The sequence below is a fragment of the Felis catus genome, chromosome A1, assembly GCF_018350175.1.
Source record: "Felis catus isolate Fca126 chromosome A1, F.catus_Fca126_mat1.0, whole genome shotgun sequence".
Taxonomy (NCBI): Eukaryota; Metazoa; Chordata; class Mammalia; order Carnivora; family Felidae; genus Felis; species Felis catus.
This window is the reverse complement of record NC_058368.1, coordinates 42,743,990-42,770,395: the sequence shown is the minus strand read 5'-3', so window position 1 is coordinate 42,770,395 and position 26,406 is coordinate 42,743,990. Positions and strand designations below refer to the sequence as shown.

The 26,406-nt window shown below is 34.8% G+C and overlaps 1 long non-coding RNA gene across 2 annotated transcripts in view; it reads left to right on the top strand.

Moving 5' to 3' along the window:
• Positions 1-4,794: 4,794 nt before the first annotated feature.
• The window catches only part of LOC123384417, a 49,962-nt gene continuing 28,350 nt past the window's right edge, over positions 4,795-26,406 (top strand). Inside the window, exon 1 of one of the 2 annotated variants that reach the window (XR_006595472.1) lies at positions 4,795-4,927. This is a non-coding gene — a long non-coding RNA (uncharacterized LOC123384417). The remainder of the gene's footprint in view (positions 4,928-26,406) is intronic. The other variant, XR_006595471.1, reaches the window with a different exon arrangement.

Here is a 26,406-nt window from a genome sequence, read left to right as displayed (position 1 = left end):
GGATCCTCAGCTGACAGCCAGCAAGCACAGAGGGAACTCAGAAATACAACCACAAAAACCAAATTCTGCCAACAACCTGAATGAGCTGGGAAATGGATTCTTCCCTGGTCAAGCTTTCAGATGAGAACACAGCCTGCCACATCTTCGTTTCAGCCTTGTTAGCAGAGGACCCAGGGAAGCCATGCCCCAACTTCTGACCTACAGAAGCTATGAATTAATAAAAGGGTATTGTTTTAAACTGCTAAGTCTGCATTTGTTATGCAGCAATAGCAGACTAATATAGTACATGGCTTTTAAGCTAGGGGCATCATAATATAAACTCTGGTTGGCTGATACTGTTTTAAGGGCTCTGAAAGACTTTGAATGCTGGATGAGGTTAATATAAGGTCCTAATGTAGGGCTGAACATGTAGTACATGCTGAATAAAAGTTGTATATGTGATTAATTAAGTGCTTAACTTATAATAAATACTTTACACTGCAGATTAGAAAGCACTTTGAGATACATTGATTTTCAAATGATAAAATATTGATAGGAGTGTTACTATTAAACACACATTTTAGAAGTGAGAAAAGTAGTTCACAAGAGGTAAGTGACTTGACTAAAATTACAGCATTGGTAAGTGACAAAATTTTCCACCATAATCTCTTTACCTCTACTAAACAGAGGTATTGAGAAAATTAGGTGATGGAAAGACATTTGAAAATAAATAGGATTCTGATTAATTCACGAAAGCAAGTAGAAATAACATCAAGAAAATCATTATTGGGGCATGTTATCTAAGATCTTTGAGTTTCAATTCCTTCATCTATAAAATGAATTAAAATAGTATCAAACTCATAGAGGGAAGAGCATTCCCATAATTGTATCTCTTGTAGACTGATAAAAAGAAAATGAAAAATATAGGGTTTTGACACTTTACAGGTTTTCTAACCTTGAAACATGCCGTCTGTATAGATATCTTCAAAAAAAATAAAAAAAAATAATAAAGAAAACTAAATCTCTTGTGAATGTAACTTTTAAAATAAATTTTACACACTTAAAAGAAAGCAGTGTTAGAAGCCATGGGTTAAAGTTTTCTTTTGTTTTTAAAACACTTTACTTGAATGTTCAGTAGGGGGTTGTGTTGTTTACAAAAGTGTTTATTAGCTCTAAACTTTTCTATCTATTGCCCCCAAAATAACATAAAGTGTGGGGTTTATTTAAAATGACAATAAAAACATAACATAGTTCTGATTTAACTATCATCTTTAAAATTTCTAAAGCAATCAAAATCACTCTATAATATAGGAAAGGACTGGGTGATTTCTCAAAAGATCTTTAATTTTCTGAAAGGAGGTCAGGATGTATCTCTTCATTAAATATTGGAAATAAAGCCATTTAGCAAATAGCTTCTTTAGACACTCTCACTGAAATAAGTTTCTCCTTAAGAATGCAAGACAGAACATCCCCATATTTGTACCACTTAAAGAAAAATATTAAAATACCTTCACAAAAATTTTTCTACCTTTAAATGGCTTGAGAACTGACAATATATTTCCAAAATTTACTTTCTATTTTCCAAGTTGCATATACATTTTTAAAGCCTAGTAATTACTTTTGATAATTCCAAAACAATTCACTTCAGTTGTTTGCCCAGAATAACTCCCTTGGACCTTGAATAGGACTTCCTGACAGATACACTTAGATATGAAACATCTTGCAACATGATTGACAGATTCTCATATATACACTAGAGCTACAAAAAGTAGATGTCATTTTCTGGGGCTGCAAAAAAATGGAGTTTAAAATATCTAGTATTAAATTTAACTAGCTATATTCTTTACTGTCACATAAAATTAATACATTGATATGTTGATTCATACATGACAACTAACATTACATTCTATTCAGAGGAAAAAATAAAATTAAACTATTGATGTATGTTTATTTTTTCATCACCATGTGCTGGGAGTATTTATGAAAAATTCTCACTTTTTAAAGCATTTGGGTTTGTCTCTTTTCAGTAACTATGTTCAAAAGATAAAATATTTGGAGAGAACCCAAAAAATTAAATTTTTGTTCATTTACTGTAGTTTTATGATTTATGCTCTTATATGAGAATGTAAAAAAATGAGTTATCCACCATCACAGATACTAAACTCACACAAGATGCCTTTACATAAGTTTTCACACAAAGCCATAGTTGTTCTTCCTATGATGATGGTATCTTTAAACACAAGAAAACTCTTATCTCCATCTACCTTCACCAAATAACAAAGAAATTGTGATTTTTATCTGTCTACATTTTTCTATTTAGTAACATAAGCATAAAATTAATTATACCAACTATCTGAGGGAGGGAAATAAAGGCATGTATGCAAGGAGGAAAGCTTTAATTTTCAGAGATTTGGAAGGAGACTGAAAATGATTAAGAAGAAGATACAGGCCTTCTGTGCCTCCAGGCAAAAAGCAAAGCTACGTGTATTCAGAGTGCCTTGAACTTAGTGTATGTTGACTGTGTGTCTTGACTGATAGCATAGAATTGCAACATTGTCATAAATTACATGAGCAAGTGTAAGTGATCAATTGTGCTTATATATACACACACATACATCAATAATTAGGCAGACAGCAATAAAACAACACCTTTAGTATTTTGTTGGGTGGTTTTTAAATGTTCCAATAACTGCAACACACGGATGAAGATTTCTCATAAATAAAGTTCTAGAAACTAAAAAGAATACATTTTCATTCTCACACATATATCCTAAAAAATCTATGATAGGTATCGTTGAGAAGGTTAAGCACCAGGAAGAAACCGAGACTTCTATATAACACTAAGATCTATTATTTTAAAAACTGAGCAATTTCCTACAACAATTAGCAGATCATTTTACTGACAAATTGTTACTTTTAAAAAATCTCTTTATCTCCAGGAGAAATTCAATTAGGTGCTTTCAAGTCCCCATTGCCTGAACAGCAGTCTCATACACCTTGTCCCTGTCACAGTGCTTGATATTATCTAGAGGTGAGTGACAGAAAGTCCAGGACTAACAAAGGCTCTCTCTGTTCCTGTCAGCAAGCTCTGGTATATCTTTCTTATTGGAAGTACCCAGGAGCTTTCTCTGCACAAGTAGAGTCCTAGAATAGGTAATAGCTGTCTCTGTTTTTAACCATTTGTATTCCTGGATGGAAGCACATCTCTCCCGTTATCATGGAAATGCCTGCCCCCTTTTGGCGAAAAACCAGCAATTTAATTTACATTGAGAAAACAAAACCATAACATCCTGTCTTCCCTCTACATGCTTCTGTCTTAAATAATAGCATGAGCAGTTCTCAAAATGAAGAAAAAACAAATTATTATGATGCAGAATTTGAGTTCCAAGTAGACTCCTAACTTCTGCTGTTCTGCCGAAGTAGGAGTTTGGAAGGACCACATGATTTTAGTTTCAGTTTCTGGATGAAAGAGAAAAAAAGGCCTGCATTCAAAGAAGCTCAAGTTTAAATCTGCATGTCTACAAGCATATATTTAATACTTTTCCCTGGACTCAGATAATTATAAGAATAACAGGAATAGTTGGAAACACAGGTGTAAGAGGTTTATAAATTAAATGTCCAACCTAAAAATGTGTGCTCATTTAAAAACTAATTTTATGTATTCCATAACTCTTAAAGGCATCATAAATTAATACTGCCTAAAATAAAAAGAAAAATAGTAAGTCTGTATCAGTTGTTAATTGATTGCTTGATTCAAATACTGTGTTCAAGGAATACTGTTTCATGAAAAATATAGACTAGAATGTGAAGAACAAGAAATACCCAAGCACAAAAATAGCTGATTCAGTCATGAATGTGAATAATCAAGGAAGTAAAAAGAGCTGATGTTTTGGGAGAAAAATAGAACAATTTAAAGTGAGTGTCAGGTTGGTCAAACGCTAACCTTTGATTCTGTGATTAACAATGAGAATTAGGTTGCAGTTCCTATTATACAGAGAGAAAAAAAGAACAACTAACACTTCTTGCTTTTGTACTGAAAAGGTGATTGTTTAATCAAGAATGACTTTGGATTTACTTGCCTCTTTGTGGTATACTCAGTACCTATGTTGAGATTGGATGGCATAGCATTTCTTTTAGAGACAAACTGAAAAAGAAATGGTAGGTTTTTTTATTTTAAAAAGCTTGTTGGAAAAACCTCTGCCTCTTGACAAAGCCAAGATACTTTATCTGTTTAATCTAATCTAGTAAATATACAACAATACTTTCTGAAATCTTTCTGGATCTCAAGAACTTATCATTTCAATAACTCCTTGTTTTAATTTGCTATTTTTTATTAACATTCAGAATCGTATTTATGTGGTAGTAATATCCATTATCCCGAATCTCTCTCTCTCTTTTTTTGTCTCTCTTTCTGTCTCTGTCTCTGTCTCTGTCTCTCTCTCTCTCTCTCTCACACACACACACACACACACACACACACACACACATCATTATACTCAGAAATAGTCTATTTTGTAGGAACATAAACCTGATTCTGTCTCCCACATTTTACCTTGAAGGAGTAATGCTGTTATAAGCTAATCAAGATAAAAGATGGCCTTCAGGTTTTCCTCAGTTTGACTAGTCTTAAGACAGGCTTATTCTTGACTCTAGGCCCTAGCTCCCTTTTCTTAGAACATCTGTTCTAAGAACATGTTCTTAGAACATGTTCTTAGAACCTTAGAAAACTTGTAATTGTAAATTCTTTATCTTCTTCTTTGAGATATAAATCTTTTTTAAAGCCTCTTGCAAATTTTACAACCCAGGAATATTTTTCTCGAGGACCATACTTTTCAAATATACTCATCAAGGAAGATGGCACCCCAATCTCTGTTTCTGTAGGCGAGGAGGAGCCTAACTTCAGCAGGTAGCCTTGTTCCAGATTGTAAACCTACTTCTTGGCATGAAGGTAAGAAAGCTTAGTTTTCCTTTTGATAAGGCCAGTTAACAAATATGGGTGGCCTAGGATTCCCCCTCAGCTCTTAAGACTTCAGCTCTTAAACACTTTCCTAACCTTCCTTTCCGTGGAGTTTTCTATCTGTTTGCTCTATTACAATGGTCAGAATAAAGTCTTCCTCACTTGTTTAACTTCTACCATTTCAATGTTTGCTTTGACAAAGCCAAAATCATGGTGTTAGGAAACAATGTCTCTTAGTGTGATGTGGGATGATACTGTAATCTTTGTTCAAATTCTCTGTTGACAACCTCTTTCTGAAACCTTCTTTCCATTTGTACCTAGAGATTTTTCTTAATCCTTATCCCTCTGGGGATTTATTCTCTCATGTGTCTCACATTCTAAGATACAGCTGGAATGCCTCTTATTTTGAAGGTGTGTAAATTTTCAGAGACTCTTAGGTATAGGTTGCTAAGACCCAAGAAGTAATTAGATAACATACTTCTTTTCACTTGTTAATCTTTTCTTAGAGTGATCTTTCCTAGTCTTTGATCCTTGGTAACAGCAGGGCCATGAGGACCAAGATTAGAATATATGGATAGGGTATTGAAACTTCTTTGTCTCATAAACCTTTTTGACAGTTTGGTGAAGCCTATGAACCTCTTAGAATATTCCCATTTAAATCCATTAAAATAAAATACTTACAAATTAAAATTAAAGCCAATTATTTTAAAGTACAGTTACCAAAATGTTTAAAAAAATTGTTGTATACTAAAAAATTGTTGTATACTAATACATTTGCCTTTTTAACACTGTAAATAATAAAATATAATATAAAACAAAATATATATAAAATATAATAAAATATAATTAAGCATAACCTCAAAGTGGTGACAAGTGATATTTCAAGATAACCACAGCAACTAGGCAACCAGAAAAAGAGATTTAACTTCATTGGTATATATCACTGGTATATATCAACAGTTTAGCTGATTCTACAGTGTTTGTTGCTGTTGTTGTTATTGTTGTGTATTCATAATTGAAGGAAGTGTTAAATTCCAGTTGGTGGTTAGTGGGGAAAAGAAAGATGTTTTATGTTTTGTTTTTGTTTTTGTTTTTTTCCTATTCAACTATATGGATAGCCTGGCCTAGAGTACATGGACCAGAAGGATGTTCTGATTCTAAATCAGGACTTCAAATGAAAACTTACAGCCATACAAGCCCATTGTGGCTTTTCCCCATTAGTGACTATATGTAGGAGTTTGTGACTGAATCCCTATAGAACTAAACAACAAATCCCTTCCATAGCTTCCTTATAACACAGAAGCAGTGCTAGAAAGAAAATTCAAAAGTTCGGAATTCCAGCACAATTTAATCACATCTTATTTTTATTAATCTCTGACTGCGTGCGCATAAAATGTCCTCACTCATCAGACTATGCTAAATTCCAATGCCTTAGGGACAAGCTATTCACTTTCAGTGGATATTTTTTTTAGTGGGAGATAGGAAAAGGCCCCCTGAGAAGGATTTTTTGCGTAATGGCAGAGATAGGGATCATTTACTTAAAGTGTTCTCTAACCTTTTAAACACATCGAGTTTTAGAAAAACTTCCATAACAGCTGTATAAAAGTGAGTTTGTTTATATATTGGAATGGCATTATGCATTTCTCCTAAATGCTGGTTTCTTTGCAGTTCCCATATTGAATAGATTTTTGCAATCATAATTTTGAATAGACTTTGAAAAAAAAGATAAACAGAAATACAGCAAATGAACCCTGTAAGAAAGAAGTATTATATACTTTTAACCTTTGCTATTATCAACTTATGTTTCATTCTGATACCAAGAACTATCAACCTTATTAAAAGCAAGAGGACTAGGAATTTTTTTAAGGGAAGAATTCTCAAACCAATACAGGGTAGAAATAGTAATTCTTGAATAGAGGCTTCAACAATACCAAAGGTAGGGGGGAAGTGGTAATTAAAAGTAAACCTAATGCATTTAATCTTATGTGACATAAACTCTGCCAAAATTTACTATCATGAGCCTGAATTATATTTTTCTCTGCAGTGTTTAATGCTTCCGTGCTAATTCTTTTGTGTTTTATAAAATGCCAAAGTTTTAACATTTTTCCCTTTGAAAATTACTAAGGAGATGTATAGAAACAGAAATAACTCAATCAGCAATTGTGTTTATCAGAGAAATCAGGAAAACCCACACCACTCATTCCCATCAGATAATACCTAGATTGTTTCTTGAAAATAGAGTCATCTGAAAAACAGACTCTCAAGTTCGGACATAGGATTATTTCTCTGCGTCAGGCGAACCAACAATAAAAGGATTTGGCCAGCAGACTACCAGTTTACCACCTCTTGTTGATTTGCATAAAGCACACCAGAGTTAGAAAGAAAGGAAAATTGAGGGGGCATTTTTGGTCCTGCAGCCAGCTCATTGACATAGAACACTTCAGTCTCTGATGCGGAGAGAGAAAGGACCACTGTGTGCATTTTGATTTGAGAGCCTCTCAGATTATCCCTTGACCTAACTCCACTCAATCAAATGCCAGGAATCGAGGGAAACGGAGGTTATTATAAAGAACAAGGCAAATCAAAGCTGCATCACTGTGCTTTCTGTAGACATGAGGCAGTTCCACCTTGTGACTTTAGTACAACAATAAGAGCTTAATAAAAGGGAAATATTTGAGAAGTGACAACAAGACAGATGCACTTTGCAGTATTTTTTTGGTGGAATCATTCACCTGGGTGCAGCGCTGGTCAGATGCTGTCAGCTTCTAATACACCTGGAGACATCAATCAGAAGCAAATATATTGGCAATATACGAGCCAGGAAGCCATGTAAAAATGGGAACAAAGATGGAATTGTGAAACCTCCCAGGATTTATCCAATTGTGCAAGTGAAAAAAAAAAAAAAAGTAAGCGTATGCCATTACAGCAATCTAGCTCCTGAGTAGAATCACTGGTGGTAGCCCACAAATTCCTGGTTTATTTTTATTTTTATTTTTTTTTTGATGTTGTTTGTCCCTTGATCTATTATTACCCTCAGTCCACTGGCTTAGGTGAGACCAATTACAACTATGATAAGAGGTGTCTAAACACTTCTAGTTAAGTGTTCAGACTCAACAATTTACTTTGACCTAAATAATATATCTTCTGCATGTACAATTGTTTATTCAGATGCCAGAATTCATTTTTTGCTTAAGATATCAGTGTGGCTCATCAGTGCATCGACGAAGCAATTTTTGAGTTAATGGTCTATGCAGTATCCACAAGTAGAATTATGAATTTTTGAAATGTAGTAAAAGAGTATCTTCCTTCTGAGACATTTAACTTCTGGATATCATAATTATAACTCCAATGATTTAGAGAGAAAATTAAAACTAAATATCTATACTCTTGATCTGAGAGTCCACGACTTAGTAACAAATAAAGGAAATCAAAGGAAATAAATAAACCTACCATTCAGGGTTAGAAATCTCCTTATTCATGTTACCCTCAGAAGAAGATGCATGCTTTTCTGCCTATCAGCCTCTTACACAGTTCCTGGCCCACAATTTGTCATCATTAATACAATAACAAACGGGAAAAGTCAATTCATAACAGATTTTTTTATCAGAGATAGAAGAAGCAAACTATAACAAGCATATATGGGATACGTAAATATCACCAAGGAAATTAACTTCATACCCCATAATAGTTTCCTAAATGAAATGTTTACAAACCTTCCTTAATGTAAGCTAACAGTTCCTATATGGATCTATTAAAATTTTGCATCAGACATTGTACCATTTTTCACTCTGAGAAGGAGTTTACTTATCTTTGGCCTGTTTTTGTGGTAATGACATTTGTTCAATTCATTGAATCCTACTTAGTTAAGAAGTGTACTCTAATGTAAAATAAGTAGACTTTTGCATACTAAGAAACAAGGCAAATGTGATTGAAATTATTTGCTGTTAACAAACAGAAAAAAAAGGAAAAAAAAGAGAAGTAAAAAAAGCTTTTCATCCAAGTGTATTTGTTTAGTTCAATGAGACTATTAAAACATTAAAATTCTTGGGGCGCCTGGGTGGCGCAGTCGGTTAAGCGTCCGACTTCAGCCAGGTCACGATCTCGCTGTCTGTGAGTTCGAGCCCCGCGTCAGGCTCTGGGCTGATGGCTCAGAGCCTGGAGCCTGTTTCCGATTCTGTGTCTCCCTCTCTCTCTGCCCCTCCCCCATTCGTGCTCTGTCTCTCTCTGTCCCAAAAATAAATAAACGTTGAAAAAAAAATTAAAAAAAACATAAAATTCTTTAGTATCATTTTTTAGTTATTCTCTGTGTTAATTGTTTGCACTTATATACCAACATAATATTGTTTTCATATTCTTGCACCTTTTTTTTCTAAATAAAGCATATGTCACACAAAGAGGCAAATATATTTTATTTTAAATACAGCATCCTTCTTACACATGGTATCTAGTTAATAATTATCAGTTTAAATGTGTGCCAAGTCTTTTATGCCATTGCCTGAAATATCTGTCTCCTCCAATCCCAATCCAACTGGAAACCCATCTGGATACACTTCTTTTATGTTTCAGTGTTAAATTTGTATAAAAACACCATAAAGATACCCTTTTTTCGTCCACTGCAATCCAAAGACTCTTCTTTTCTTTTGAAAATTTTTTTAGATCTGAACCTATCTTAGTGCCTGGTGGAAGTTGAGACTTTCTAGAGAGTCTGCAACTCCCATATCACCAGAAGTGGGGCTTTTTCCAAGAGATGTTTAGGGCCTTGGGAACTCACTAATTCTTTAGTTCCCTAGTCAAGTTTCGATTTCATTATCTACTGCTGCTTTTTCAAACATTAGTAATCTCTTGAACATGGCCACACACCTTCCATTTCACAGACAAAATAAAGAGAAGATATCAAAGAGAACTCTCACCAACCTCAGCCTTTCTTTTTGCAAGTCTTCCCATGGATCTGCCAGGTCACATCTTTCAAAGACCTTTCTCAATGTATCTTCAGTTTCTTTCCAACCCCCAGGACATTGAAGATCCTTTTATTTGTTACTAAGTCATGGACTAACCCTCAGTACCTACCTTCTTCCAACGTTTGACAATGATTCTATATTTAATGCTCTCTTCCTTTTGCTGTCTTTTTTCTCCCATGTCTGATTGTTCCCTTTCAGTTTCTTTCTATTCCTTCTATTTCATAAATATTGGTTTTCTTCAATCAAAAGAAAAATGATGAGCTGTAAAAATATGTGCAACATATTTTTCTTCTAATTAGTAATAATGCTTATAACCGATGACAAGTTCCCAAAAATGTTGAATTCTGAAATTCTGTACTTTATTTCATATGTACTCCCAAAGTTCTCCATCACCATCATTATCAGAATTATTAGCCCAAACTGTCATTATCTTACTTGGAATATTAAGAACTTCCTTCCTGTTTTCCCTATAAATGCTGTGGGCACCTGTGATCTATTTTATACACAGAACCCGGGTTAATATTGGTAAAATACAACCCCAAACATGCCCTCCACACACACACACACACACACACACACACACACACCCCATCACTTCAAACTCTTTTTTTCTAAGAAGAAAGCCCACCGTTCTTAACCTGACCTGCAAAGTGCTATATGGTTTCTTTTGCTTTCTGCAACTGCCTCACTTCACACAAGTTCCCTGTGCTCTCCGGACTCTTGTTGTAACTAGTCTGCTTTCATTTCCTGTAACATGCCCTAGTTCTTTACAGTCACTGCAAGATTTGGCAATTAATGTTCTACTTCTATCTAAGTGTCCTCCTCCCCTTTGACCTACTTAACTCATTTGCATTCCAATTTTGCTGACGCATCACTTCTTCAAGGCAGCTCTCCTACCCTGACTTCTGACCAAGTTAGATTCCTTTACTTACATTGTTTTAGCACCGTCTATCTTTCCTTTGTTGCATCGTTGTAGTTTGTAACCATGGATTAATTTTATGGCATCATTTATGTATTTACTCAAGCCAGAAATTAAACATCCAACAAGCTATTCCTATCTCTTCTGCTCCCTTAATTTCTCTCAAATCTTGCCAACTCTTTCCATGCTTACCATGAAATTTTACCCCGATTACCTCTACAAATTAGCAAATATTTCCCCTGTTTCCAGTCATGGATTATTTAATCTAATCTCTGTTCCTTAATCAAAAATAACCCTTCAAAAACAAATCTGATCTCGTTCTTCTCTTGTTTAAATCAGTGCAAAGAAGCACCATCGTCCCCAGAAATAAAGTGCAAATGTTTTAATTTGGTTTACAAAACTCACTGTAGGAGAAGTTCTTCTCATCTGTATTTATTCCCCACCTATCACTTGATATCAAATGTCAAGGGCTCCCATGCTTCCCTGCCACTGATTCCATTCATTCTGTTTCCTTACCTGCCTATCATTTAGGCATCTCTGTGGGGTTGTCCTCCTTGTTTGCAGTAGTTTAGCTGCTCTTTCTCACGTCAGATTTTTCAAGGTAGCTGCGTTTTGTTGCTTTTAGTCTGATTCCATAGAATACCTGGATTTTTTATAGCTTATCTATCTATCTATCTATCTCGGTATCTATCAATAATATATCTAAACACACATATATGTATATATATATGTATACATATATGCGTATATATGTGCATATGCATGCATGTGTATGTATGCATGTATACTTTAAAAAATTAATTTATATAGTTCTCCTTTGTCCTACAAGGCAGTAAACTCCTAGGGGGCAGGGTATACTTTATTCACTTTTGTTTCCCCAAGGCATAGAATATGTACTTCTTAGACATTCATTAATATCTAAGTTTTTTTTAAGATAATAAAATTTTTTTAATAAAACAAATCGAAGGGGTCTGAACACCCAATTCCAACATTTGGGGGGAAGTTTCCCCTACACCACGAAGCAATTTTCAGATACCAGATAGATAACCTATAGTACAATTCAGTTCCTACACTATCTCCCCAGACATAGCCATAGCGTTGCATCCCACAGGTTAAGGGCTCAGTGCTCACTTCTTCAAGACTGCCTGCCCTCTGCTTTAGATGCCAAGCACAAGTCCAGGTTGTACTTCTGTATGACTCGCTACGGAATGGAGGTTCCCTCAAACTCTTCTTTGGGTTTGGTTAATTTGCTAGAATGGCTCACAGAAATCAGAGAAACATTTTGCTTACTAGGTCACCAGTTTATTATAAAAAGATATAACTGAGGAAGAGCTAGAATGAAATGATAGATGGAGAAGGTATGGGGAAGGGGTTCAGTGCTCCCACACCTTCTCTGAGTGTGCTACTCTTCTGAGTGTGCATGTCTTCAGCAGCCTGGAAGCTCTCCAAACCCTATCCTTTTGGATTTTTTAGAGGCTTCAATACATAGACATAACTGATGAAATCACTGGCCATCAGAGATTGATTTAACCTCTAACCTCTCTCCCTTCTCCTGCGATCAGGGGTTAGGACTTCAAGTTCTGCCTGTGTCGTCACATGGTTGGTTCTCCTGGCAGCCGGCCCCCAAGTTTAGGTGTGGTCCAAAAGTTGGATCATTAACATAACAAGAGACAGCTTTATCTTTCTCAAAGTTTAGGAAATTCCAAAAGTTTTAGAGGCTCTTTGTTGGGGGGCACCTGGGTGGCTCAGTCAGTTAAGCATCCTACTTTTGATTTTGGCTCAGGTCATGATCTCAGGGTTTATGGAATGGAGCCCCGTGTTGGGCTCTGTGCTGACAGTATGCAGAGCCGGCTTGGGAATCTCTCTCCTCTTTCTCTGCCCCTCCCCTGTGCATGCTCTGTCTCTCTCTCTCAAAATAAATAAAAAAAAACATAAAGAAAAAAAGAAGCCCTGTGCTACAAAAGGAGATGAAGAACAAATACATATTTCTTATTTTAAATCACAATATCACAAAATCCATGCCCTATCAATGAACTTTTATTGTGATAATGTATATACTCATCTAATGCATTATGAACTTTTTGAAAACTATAATATTAATATTTGTAAAACGTTATCAAATGCAAGATAACTTCACTTGCAGTATCTCATTTGATTTTCAGAACAAATAAGATTGATGAAGCAGTCATATTCATAGCAAACCAATATTGCTATCCTCATTTTTAGAAATGTATAACTGAGACTCAAAGCGGTAAAATAATTTTTTCAAGTCCATATTCTATTACATATTAAATTCAAAACCCATTTTTTGAGTTTCAAATTACATACTTGTTACTCTATTTGACTCACATGTTCCAACTATTTTGCAAATTTAAAAGCACTTGGCTGGGTGAATTGCATACAATTTTTTGAATTAATTAATTAATTATCTAAATGAAAACATCACTTTTGTGTTAATATTTTATGATTATTAGAGGAAAATAAAATATGGTGGACTTAGTTTTCTGGGAGCTGGAACTGTACAAGGAAAAGTTTAAAGTATTGTAAAATGAATGACATATAAAATGGTATTTAACTTTTTTTTTGGAAAAGATCAAGAATATGAAGAAAATAGGAAGTGTAATGCAGGATGCAGAACTTTGTTTCGTGTTAGAAATTTAAAAATTGTTTTAAAAGGTTATATATCAGATTTAACTTTCCTTAATACAGTTTTCCAAAACAAGTCACAATTAATCTTTCAGACAGATCTATTTCCATTGTAAAGTGAGTTTATATTTAAAATCATAGTGGGGCACCTGGATGGCTCAGTCGATGAAGGGTCTGACTTCAGGTCAGGTCATGATCTTGAAGTTCATGAGTTCGAGCCCTGCATTGGGCTCTGCGCTGACAGCTTAGAGCCTAGAGCCTGTTTCAGATTCTGTCTCCCTCACTCTGCCCCTCCCAACTCACGCTCTGTCTCTCTGTCTCTGTCTCTGTCTCTCTCAAAAATAAATACACGTTAAAAAAATTTTTTAATAAAACAAAATCACTGTGATTTTATGGGATACCTGGGTAGCTCATTCAGTTAAGTGTCCTACTCTTGATTTTGGCTCAGGCTATGATCTCATGGCTCATGAGTTCGAGCCTTGCATCAGGTTCTGTGCTCATGAGACAGAGCCTGCTTGGGATTCTCTCTCTCCCTCTCTCTTTCTGCTCTCTTCCCTTGCTCTCTCTCTCTCTCTCTCTCTCTCTCTCTCTCTCTGTGTGTGTGTGTGTCTCAAAATAAATTAACTAATTTAAATAAAATATATATATATACACATATATACACATATATACACATATATATGTGTGTGTATATATGTGTGTATATATATATATATATTTAAAAGCTTAGTCATTTTGTACCCTGAAAACTATAGAATGCTTATGAAAGAAATTGAAGAGGACACAAAGAAATGGAAGAACATTCCATGCTCATGGATTAGAAGAAAAAATATTGTTAAAATGTCTATGCTACCCAAAGCAATCTACACATTTAATGCAATCCTTATCAAAATGACACCAGCATTATTCACAGAGCTAAAACAAACAATTCTAAAATTTGTACGGAACCAGAAAAGATGCTGAATAGCCAAAGCAGTCTTGAAAAAGAAAATCAAAGCTGGAGGCATCACAATCCCAGACTTCAAGCTGTATTACACATCTGCACTCATCAAGACAGTATGGTACTGGCACAAGAACAGACACATGGATCAATGGAACAGACTAGAGAACCCAGAAATGGACCCACAAATGTATGTCCAACTAATCTTTGACAAACAGGAAAGAATTTCCAATGGAAAAAAGACAATCTCCTCAGCAAATGGTGTTGGGAAAACTGGGCACCAACATGCAAAGTGAACATGTATCACCCTCTTACACCATAACACAAAGTTAAACTCAAAATCGATGAAAGACCTAAATGTAAGACAGGAAACCATCAAAATCCTAGAGGAGAACACAAGTGGCAACCTCTAATCTCAGCCTCAGCAGCTTCTTACTAGACATGTCTCTGGAGGCAAGGTACACAAAAGTAAAACTGAACTACTGGGACCTCATCAAAATAAAAAACTTCTGCCCAGCAAAAGAAACAATCAATAAAACTAGAAGGTAACTGACAGAATGGGAGGTGATATTAATAAATGACATATTGGATAAAGGGTTAGTATCCAATATCTATAAAGAATTTATCAAATTCAACACCCAAAAACAAATAATCCAGTGAAGAAATGGGCAGAAGACATGAATAGACACTTTTCCAAGAAAGACATCAAGATGGCCAATAGACACATGTAAAGATGCTTAACATCACCCGTCATCAGGGAAATATAAATCAAAACACCATGAGATGCCACCTCACACCTGTCAGAAAGGCTAGGATTAACAACTCAGGAAACAACAGAGGTTGGCAAGGATGTGGTGAAAGAGGAATCCTTTTGCACTGTTGGTGGGAATGCAAACTGGTGCAGCCATTCTGGAAAACAGTATGGAGTTTCCTCAAGAAATTAAAAATAGAACTACCCTACGACCCAGCAATTTCACTACTATATATTTATCCAAAAGATACAGGAGTGCAATTTTGAAGTGGCACATGCACCCCAATGTTTATAACAGTGCCATCAACAATAGCCAAGTTATGGAAAGAGCCTAATTGGTCATCAACTGAAGAATGGATAAAGAGGTGAGATATATGTATGTATATATATTAATATTACTCAGTGATCAAAAAATAATGAAATCTTGCCGTTTGCAACAACATTTATGGAACTAGAGTGTGTTATGCTAAGCAAAATAAGCAGTTAGAGAAAGACAAGTATCATGATTTCACTCATATGTGGAATTTAAGAAACACTACAGATGAACATAGGGGAAGGGAAGGAAAAAATAAAATAGGATAAAAACAGAGAAGGAGGCAAACCATAAGAGACTCTTAAATATAGAGAGCAAACTGGGGGTTGATGGAGGGAGGTAGGTGAGGGGATGGGCTAAATGGGTGATGGGCATTAAGGAGGGCACTTGTTGGGATGAGCACTGGGTGTTATATGTAAGTGATGAATCACTAAATTCTACTCATGAAACCAATACTACACTATATGTTAACTAACTTGAATCTAAATTTTAAAAAATCATAGTGATATAAGACTTCATAAGCCTGTAAAGCAGTATGAGCTGCACCTGCATTTATGTATCTCTGTTCATGTAAGTATAAATGCAAATTGTAAGAATAAGAAAATTATACTTAACCTTGAACAGTGCGAGGGTTAGGGACACTGACCCTCTCGTGTAGCTGAAAGTCTGTGGATGACTTTTGACTCCCAGAAAACTTAACTACTAATAGATTACTGTTGACCAGAAGTCTTACCCATAACATAAACAGTGGAATATACATATTCTGTATTTGTATTATATACTCTATTCTTAAGCTAGAGAAGAGAAAGTGTTATAAGAAAATCATAAGGGAGAGAGAAAATACATTTAGAGTACAATACTGTATTTATCAAAAATTCCACGTATAAGCACAGTTCAAACTCAGGTTGTTCAAGGTTCAGCTGGGTATGCAATTCACATTTGTTGTAGCCTTGTTTTTGTAACAGTGGGAGATGACCATAATCTCTCATCCTGGTGAACACACAGAGCATCATAAAGGGCCACTCCCACAAAGAGTTTTCTTCAAACATAATGAGAGAATAAAATGGACAATACGATCAACTTTAAATTACCTTCAAAAACATGGCAAGAATTGTTCACTTTAAAAATGAAACCACCGTCATTAACTCTTATAAGTGTCTGCATAACCCTCATTATTGCTGGAATAAAAAGAAGTGGAAGAAGAAGAAGGAGAAGGCGAAAGAGAAGAAGGGAAAGGAGGAGGAGGAGAGAAGGGAAAATTGAAGTCTTTCTTGTCTTTAAATTATACCCGAAGGTAGACTAACTGTAGTCACATTTTTAAAAAAGTAAATGTTTTTGACTCAAAAGAAAGGAAGGAAGAATAAAAGCAACAAAAAGAACATGAATTGCTATGTATCATTAGTTTACAAATATGTCTTAATCTTTTATTTTAAGATTTAATGGGACGGGACAATGTTACTTTAAATATTTTACCCAACAGGCTACATACCTTGGAAAAGCAAAATACTTCTGATTGTCAGGCATAAAAGTTCTTTTTTCTGCTCTATTATACAAATGCCTTACAGGATTTATAATAATTACTTAATATTATATTATTTAATATATTTGAGTCTACTTCTCAAGAAGCAAGTATGCATTTTATTAAACTGTGTACAACTGTGTTCACACAAGCAGTTTGAGAACAAATATATAGGATTAAATGGTTATACATACATAAGCATTTCAAAAGATAGTAACTCTTTTAAAAAGTTAGCAATAGCCCTTAAATATACTCTGGGGGCACCCGAGTGGCTCAGTTGGTTAAGCATCTGACTTCAGCTCAGGTTATGATCGCACGGTTCGTGAGTTCAAGCCCCGCATCAGGTTCTGCACTGACAACTCAGAGCCTGTAGCCTGCTTCAGATTCTATGCCTCCTTCTCTCTCTGCCCCTCCCCCACTCACAGTCTGTCTCAAAAATAAATAAACATTAAAAAAATAAAAAATATATATACTCTGAAGACTTGCATTTCATTGCAAAAACTGTAAATGAAAAGCTTTTGATTCTAAGGCTTAATGTCCATATCATGCAGAAAAGTTGCAACTTAGATACACAGTTGTAATGTGGTCAAATATACAGTTAGCGAGTTTATGAACAGTCAAAGGACTCTGGAAACAGCATACACATGCTGCTAAATAATGCAATTTCTATTTCTTGCTTAGATCACCCAAGAGGTCACTGAACAGAATTTTTCTTTGTTGCCTATTTTCTGTAGTAAACAAGACCACACTGAGGAAGAATGTAAACATTCCCCAAAGTTCTCAATTAATATGTTTGGCATATTATTCCATTATTTCATATTAATAATGGGTAACCTCATATGCTATTCTAATTTACAACTTCAGGAAGACTACTTCTGCAACAGATCTAACAGGGATCCACCCACTCCCAGTGCTTAACTGGATCAATTTTATGCAGAGTTAAATTCTTTCTATTGACACCTGTCCCATATTATGTAATGCCTATGTGCTTGTGATTCTTTCTTTAACACCAAGCACAATTGGAAAAAAAAAAAGTCGATGATTTGAAAGTTTGCTATCCATAGGCTCCAGTTCTAAATCCATCCTGTAGGACTCAGGGCTTCTGCACACTCACCCTCCAACCTACATGAATCAATTCAGTCCCATTTTTAATCATTTCCTAGCACAACTCCAAGTTTACTATTTCTGCTTATACTTGCTTAAACCATACCTAGGATTCCAATTCATAATATTTACACATACAATATCTTTTTTCAGTCCTGCAAAGCCTGAATTGTTTGGGCAAGAATATAGTTAAGAATTAGCAGGCAGTAGCTATAGCTGAATAGCTAAAAAATCCTAGGAAGCAATACATATTCTAAGTCATGTGGACTTTGCTAGAGTAAATCCCAGTAGAACAAAAATAACTACTATTGACCCATAATTCCACTTGACCTATAGTGATTCATGAATACCACTCTGCGTCTTAGATGTGTAGTTATTCCCAAGTTTGCTCATTATTATCCAACTCACCCTGAATCGTCTCTCCCTTGACTTTCTTCACTACTTGCAAAACTATATGCAACTTTTGGTCAACAATTCAATCTTATTCTCTCCAATTTGTTTCTGGTTTGAAACTCCTGATGGACAAAAGTCATAAAACTCTGATGAATGGGTCACATATAATCTTTGCTATCAAACTATAACTGGTCCTTTATTTTTCCTCATTAAATGTTTTCATTATTTTGGGGCTCATTTGAGGCTTCTTTATAGCAGTTCTTTTCATGTTTTCAGAATTCCTCCTGTTTTCAGTATTATTCCTGCTTGACTCACTAAGTAGATAATTTTGCCTATTCTCTGGTAAGACTAAAATCATTGGAAATAATTTTCACAATGTCATTTTTATAGACAAACTCAACACCTATCAGCACATACTTATCTGTACCTTTATATATTACTCTTCTTAGGCCAGAGGTAACCCTTGACCCCAGACCTTCTTCCTATCTGTCTTAGCAAATAGACTGTCTCCATTCCTCTTTGTTCAACAATAAAAGTATTCTATGATCCCACATAGGAATTAAAATGCTACATCAAAGAGAGAGGTACAAAGAACTTACCAAGATCACTCTCTCTACTTTGTAACACCTAGTCTAGGATTTTTTCATCATTAAGAGGTCTACATAGGGGCGCCTGGGTGGCGCAGTCGGTTAAGCGTCCGACTTCAGCCAGGTCACGATCTCGCGGTCCGTGAGTTCGAGCCCCGCGTCAGGCTCTGGGCTGATGGCTCGGAGCCTGGAGCCTGTTTCCGATTCTGTGTCTCCCTCTCTCTCTGCCCCTCCCCCGTTCATGCTCTGTCTCTCTCTGTCCCAAAAATAAATAAACGTTGAAAAAAAAATTAAAAAAAAAAGAGGTCTACATATACTACCGAAAGTCCATTCTGGCATTTCCAAGGAGCTGCCAAACAAGAATACCTAGGAAAGTCTGTTACTGAGAATACAGGAACTAGAAAAAAATACTTCTTACAATTCAAATTTGGTTTCAAAGGCAACATGTTTGAAGTTCAATTTGCTACAAAATGTCTAATTAAAATATGAATCTTAATAAATGATGCTTAAGGAGTATTTATTATGCACTTTTAACTTTGGTAATGCTATCTCATTTAGAAAAGCAGTTATAAATACATTATTATCACTTGAAATTTCCAAGATTTCACATTGTGATCGGATGAAAAATTCAGATTTTTTTCCCCTCTCAGTATACACCAGCGTATAACATGGATATTACTCCCATGTTAACTCATAATGTCCTTTATTCTTTATCCCTATTCTGATATTAGTTCTTTCCTTCTCCCCAGCCACTATCACAAATTTCCAACATAATTCTAAAATAATTTTCTATTTTACACAACCCAATCCATAACATGTTCAAACCAACAGATATCACCCTCTGGGAATCTTTCATGCACATTTACTAATGGCCAGACCTGAGTAAATCTGTTATCTCCTTTATTTAATTCTAGCCTTGCTAGGAAAAGTATGGTAATTGTATTAATCGGTCTCTGTACATTTTCAATTTCACTTAATTCAACAAATACTTATTCATTGCCTCTATCACTCAGTTCTCATCACATGGTTGAGCACAGGGAAATAAAGGAAAAATGAGATAATTCTTCTTTTTGAGAAACATTCCTTGTGCTAGGTGTTAGAGACATGAGCGAAAATAGAAATCAATAACGTTGGACACATGCTAAGAAAGGAAGAAAAAACCTGTGCATGGCCTTATAGGCATGCAGATGAGGAACATCAGCCAGCCTGGGCTGAAGCTTGGGGAGTGTCATGAGAATAAAAGGGTTCCATTTAGAAAGATGAGTGCAACCAAGGGAAATAGTCCAGTGTGTTTAAGGAATTCTAAATCCCTTCAACCTAGGTAAGAGTTGAGGCTATGCAAGTAGAAAAAGATTGGTTCTAGAAGTATTTTTCCATATCAGTTTAAGAAAAGGAATAAAGTGTCAGCATTCTTGATCAAGAAAAGAGAAGAGACTGGATCTTGGACATGAGGACTTTGATTAGAAACTTCCAAAGTAAGGTGCACATCATGCAATAAAATACACAGTTTTAAAACATAGGATAGATATTTGGGTAGAAAACACATATCTGAGAAAATCTTTGTGTAAGTAATAAATGAATACGTGATTGTAAATGAGATCACTCATCTGAAAGAGGTGAAATAAGGATAGTTCAAAGATAGAACCCCAAGGAATTTCAGCAGAACGTTTAGGAACAGAATGAGGAGGAGAAATCTTGAAACAGCTTAGAAAAGCACTTGAGAATAAGAATAAAATCCAAAACTGATTATGCCGCAGAAGGCAAGAATGAGATTTCAAGAAGGCTGTGTAGAAGAGAACTTCATTAAAAAACATAGAACAAATGACACTGAATATCCATATTATCTCTATTTAGAAAGATGTTTTCTAAACATAAAAGAAAGTATGTAAATTTCAAAGAAAAAAATATAAATGTAACTACAAAGAGTAAAAAGAAACATGTACCTCAAAAGAATAAATACATTGAAGATACTTATCAAATCAGGAAAAACACTAAGAACAAATATAACATGTGGTTAAAATTATATTACTGTATAAAAATTCAACATAAGTGAGTAAGGGGGAAAATCTTTCCAATAGAAAAATAGGCAAAAAGCTCAAAGAGAAATTTAATAGAAGATCAAATACTAAAACTAAAAGTATATTAAAATGCTTCAAATTACCAGTAACCAAATAAATTCAATCTGAAGCAGGAATAAGGTAACATTTTGCTTATCAAATTAATTAGACTACTTCATTACTGGCTAGTGTGTGGTAAGATAAGACATCTCAAACATTGATAATTAAGACCAAACTGATTCAAAAACTTTTTAAAAAGCCATCTGGAAAAATCTATCAAGAGCCTTAAAAATGTTCATTTCCCCTTACTTAAATCCATATGTAGGGTCATATGCTTCTAAATGGTAATAAATACTTTGGAAAAAATACATTTATTTCTGGTTTGATAACCAAAATAAAAATTATAAATAATAGGAAATATAAATTAAATGAACCGAATGTCAGCATAAATTATGACACATTTAGATAAAAGAATTATTGTAAACATAAAAATTGTTTATGTCAAACTTTTGGTGATTGTGCACATAAATTTTAATTGGCTGTTCATTGAAACAGTACGAGAAATGTAGAGCATATTTTTAAACGGATATGGATTTTTTTCTGTGGTGGGGTGAGGAATGTTTGCAGCAGGAAGTCCCAGTTGAGCTCTCTCTCTTTATGGAGTGCAGATATATCTGGGAACTTGGAGACATTTGTAAGGTGGACCTATCAGAAGTCTGCTCAAAAATATTCCATTCTAAAACAAAAGGAATATTGGATACTGAAAACTTCTTTTTTTGAAAATGGTTTTCCAAATTCTGCTTCTAGAATGATGTTTGTCACTTAAATTTTTTAATTCCATGAAGTCACAAGTGTGCCCTAAAGTAATGCTATTATTCTAAATGAGTAGTGTAAGGCCTAAATAACAACAATTTGGGAAAAATCTAAATAAGTGTTATGCTTGAGAGCAAATAACATTCTCTCTAGGTCTGAGTGTAGCTTTGAGGACCTACAAGATGGTATCTAATAAATTAAGAAGATATTTAACAAGGGAGACACATTAGTGGACACCAGAAAGAGAGCAGCATATATAGCAGTAAAGGAAGATGGCAGAAGCACTTAGTCCCAAGGATTTGACCATAGTTTGTATGGACACGTTCAACTGATTCCCAGAAAAGACTGGAAGAAATGTTTTCAAAATCAAAATTTCTACAACTACCTAAGAAATATATTATACTAGTTTCTTACTGCTGTTATAACTATTCAGCATAAACTTAGTGGATTGAAACAACACATGTTTATTATCTTACAATTCTGGAGATCAAAATGGTTCTCACTGAGTGAGCTAACAGAAAGCTGTTGACAGGGCTGCTCTCCTTTGGGAAGCTCCAGGGGAGAATCTGCTTCCTTGCCTTTGTCAGCTTCTAGATGCTTCCTAATTGAGTGATATTAACTCAGGGTCCCATTCCATCATCAAAGCCAATAATCATCTGTCTAGTCTTTCTCATGATAACATCTCTCTGTTTCTGACTCTCCTGCCTACCTCTCTATCATGTAAAAACCTTTGTGATTACATGGAGCCTACCTGGGAAACCCAGGATTATCGGATTATTATTGCTATTTAGCAACTTTAATTCCTTTTTTGCCAAAACAGGTTCTGAGGATTAGGATTTTGACATCCCTGGGGGACAAGTATTCTACTTACCCCCACACAGTTTACATACTGTTTGACCTAAACTGTGTGTACTACAGTAAAATGAAAGTCTTCAGGGTTATTATGAAGAAGCAATTGTTGGTTGGACTTTGGCTAATAACAAGGTTTTCCTTTTTCTCAGTGATACCTAAATAGCTTTGTCTTGCTAAATGGCATAAGATTCTGGACAGTTTTAAAAAGGAAGTATTTGAGAGGCAAGTTGAATCCATGTCAATGGAGATGTTGAGCAGAAGATTTTGATTGTAAGATATGTGTATATCAGCTATTAGGGTGGAGAATTTGGTGAAAGTGCAAGATGTTAAAGAGATTGTTGAGTTATATATAATGTGATCCAAATTTTCATCTATGCAAAAACTTTAGCTGAATATCTTCAATACTCTGGGAGTCATATTTGTTTTCCATTGCACATGATCAAATGTTAACGTTTTATAATGGGAGAAAGAATGATGCCCAATGAAACCCCCATATATTTGGGTTGCAAATATAAATATTGCTTTCAGGCTTTTGATCCCAAGTGCTCCCCAAAATGTGGTTCACAACCAACTTTTTCTCTGTTTCCGGTTGTTCCGGTGTGTAGCACATGACTTATGTCTGCAGCCCCTGAGAACACTTTTCGGTGATAATCCTATTGACAACCATACAGAAATTTCTACATAGCCTATTATGTGTAAAAATCCAATAGCTTATCCTCTTTGTGTTTATTATGCATTGACTAGTTCTCTAAGATTTTTGTTGTCTTTCAGAAATAACTATTTTAGAAACTCTCTAAAATTTTTAACTTTTAGAAACATCAATCTTTTAATACCTCTCAGGATATTGTTATTTATGACTATTCCTGACGAATCTCCACTAAAAGAGTTAAAAGTTTGATCCCTGGTGTGCAGGCTAGTAGTACTTGCTAAATAAAAGTACCATAACAATACTTATGTATATCAGGATATGATACATTTTCATTATGTGTATCTCTATGCCTTGAGCACATGCTCAGATACGTAGTGTTTCTAAAAACGTATAGATTAAAATATTAGCAGACCACAGTAATACATTTTTATTTAACCCAGCAGCTGATTCGAGTTAATGAAAAATATAAATATTTCCCTGGATTAATATAATATCTCTCCTCATCCAGATGGAAGCCATATTATGAAGTACCTCCTTGAAGAGACTTATACACATTAGGACTACAAACTTGTCTATAATACAGATATGTAATAGAATTATGATTAGTCTTATTTTCAGTATTGTAATAGATAGATGGAGTAGTATACTATATTTGATTATAATTTCATATTTGATTTATCTAATTATTTCAATTGAATAATGTTAATGGGTTAGTAAGTCTTTTAAAAAATCCTATCTGTAGTCAGAAATATTTTTATCAAAATCCTAAAAATACAAATAATAGAGCACAAGATGTAATTATTTAACAATATCTTCACACACACCATTTGAATATGCCTTTTTTCCTTATGTTCCAAAGAAGCTCAAGTGAGATTTTCATCTATTTGCATCATGGATAAGAGATACAGCTTAAACAGAAAAAAATGTGTAAACTGTTTGGAAAAGGAAGATGCTTGTGGCAGAAAGGGTAGCATGCATGCTGGGCAGGTGAATAGGTTTGCATATTTAAATATTTATACAGTTATTAAAGCCCGTAGAGTTATAAAAATAAGTTCTACTTAATTGGCTATGTATCTCTAAAAGAAATACTCAAGCATGTTATAATGCCTTCTGCTTTATATAAAAAGTTAATCAATATCTTTAGAGAGAATTGGTTAAATTACTCCCCTGCCAGAAGACCTTTGTATTTTATCTAACATAGCACTTAAATTAACAATTGTAAAATCAACAGGAGAATGCACCAAGATTATTGCGCTGTACCGTCATGTGCTAGGGTACTTTGTGTGATATTTCACTGCGAAATCAGCAAATCAACTCAATGCTATTCAGTAAAAATGAATGGATGAAGATCAAAAGGATCTCTTCAATCCAGTGTTCTGGAAATGCGTGATTTTTGCATTTGCAACAACGCATTGTGATGTTAATTCCTTAAAAGAAAAGGACAAATAAAAGCACTGCATCATTTTAATTCTTATAAAATTCTCCTCTTCAAGTTCCTGGTTGTTTCATTGTTATTTATTTATTCATTTATAACACTCAAATACTCAAATTAACACAAATCCTTGCCAAGATTAACTTAATTATTTATATCCCAATTTCTTTGATGGGAAAATATGGATGATCATTATTCACATCCAGAAATATTAGAGCTAAGGAGTCGTAATTATAAAATCACGGTGTGTATCACTTATGCCACTGGCTTATCCGCTCAGTACCCCTTTCTCACACCTTCCAACTAAGGTTTGCATTTTAATAATTGATTTTAGAACAGCAGAAGTTGAAAGGAATGAAGTTAACCAAAAATCCAATGGCAGAAAGCAGTAGAATAATACGATTCTTGTGTTTTTTAGCATTCAGTGTGTCTGCAAGATTCCCCTTCCTCTGTGTGTAAAACGGGTTTTCTACAATACAAGCTCTATGTATCCTTTCTGAATAGACTCTGAAAAGGAGGTTCAGATAAACATTGAACAGTGCCACAGTCAAGACGCAAGTGTCGTGCATTAACATTGGTGTTATTTCATCCTAGTTACATAATTATGCCAAGAGAAATTGCAACTGTTTTTCATTTGGCAATTATAGTTACCTAGGATTTTTTAGAACCAAGTGATAAAGGGAGATAGAGAAGGAAGAATAAATCATTGTGAATCCAATCAGCACAGAAAAATTGTAAATTAGAATTAAATTTGGACCACATGCCTGAAAAGATGGTTTTCCACCTAATGTAAAAGTGCTATTTGGCTATCTATTTTCCATGGAAGTCCACAGTAGCAGAATTGTTAAAGATTCACACAGTGGTCTACTACGTGGTGCTAGGCATGTACCCAATGGCGGTTCAATAAATAGTAATTATTGCTGCTATTTCAGTACGCTAAAGCAGCCTCAGAACATTGCATAATCAATGGAAAGAGAGTACAAATTACATTAGTGGATTTTAAAATTATTATCTAGGGGCAAGAATGGCAAGGAGTAAATAGAGCAGATACCTACCGACGCAGCATTGCTAAGGGGTACTTTCAGGACAGCATGAACAAAATGTCTACCGTAAGTTCTAGATATTGCAATCCTTCCCTGCCCACCTTTGTTGGAAATAATATTGACCTCTCTGCGGAGGGCATAGGCAAATTCGAGCTCTTATTTTATTCTCTGTGATAATAGAATAATTAAAAATAAAACAAAAATAAAAGAAAGAAATATGGAATGTTAATTTAAGAGAAAGGAATAGATAGGTGGATTAAAAGAAAGAAGAGGAAGAAACTGGGGAAAGAGAAAAAATGGTAGAAATATCCTTTGGAATCCCAGTGTCTTTTGGAGAGAGGTACTCTACTGGCTGTGGGTGAGAGGCAATGACTCTTCCTCGTGGAGAGATAGTTCACATCCTTTGATCCCCATGTAAAAGATAGTGACACCTTCAATCACTATGAAAAACAAAACTATATATAAACATTTCCAAATATAACCAGGTTATATTG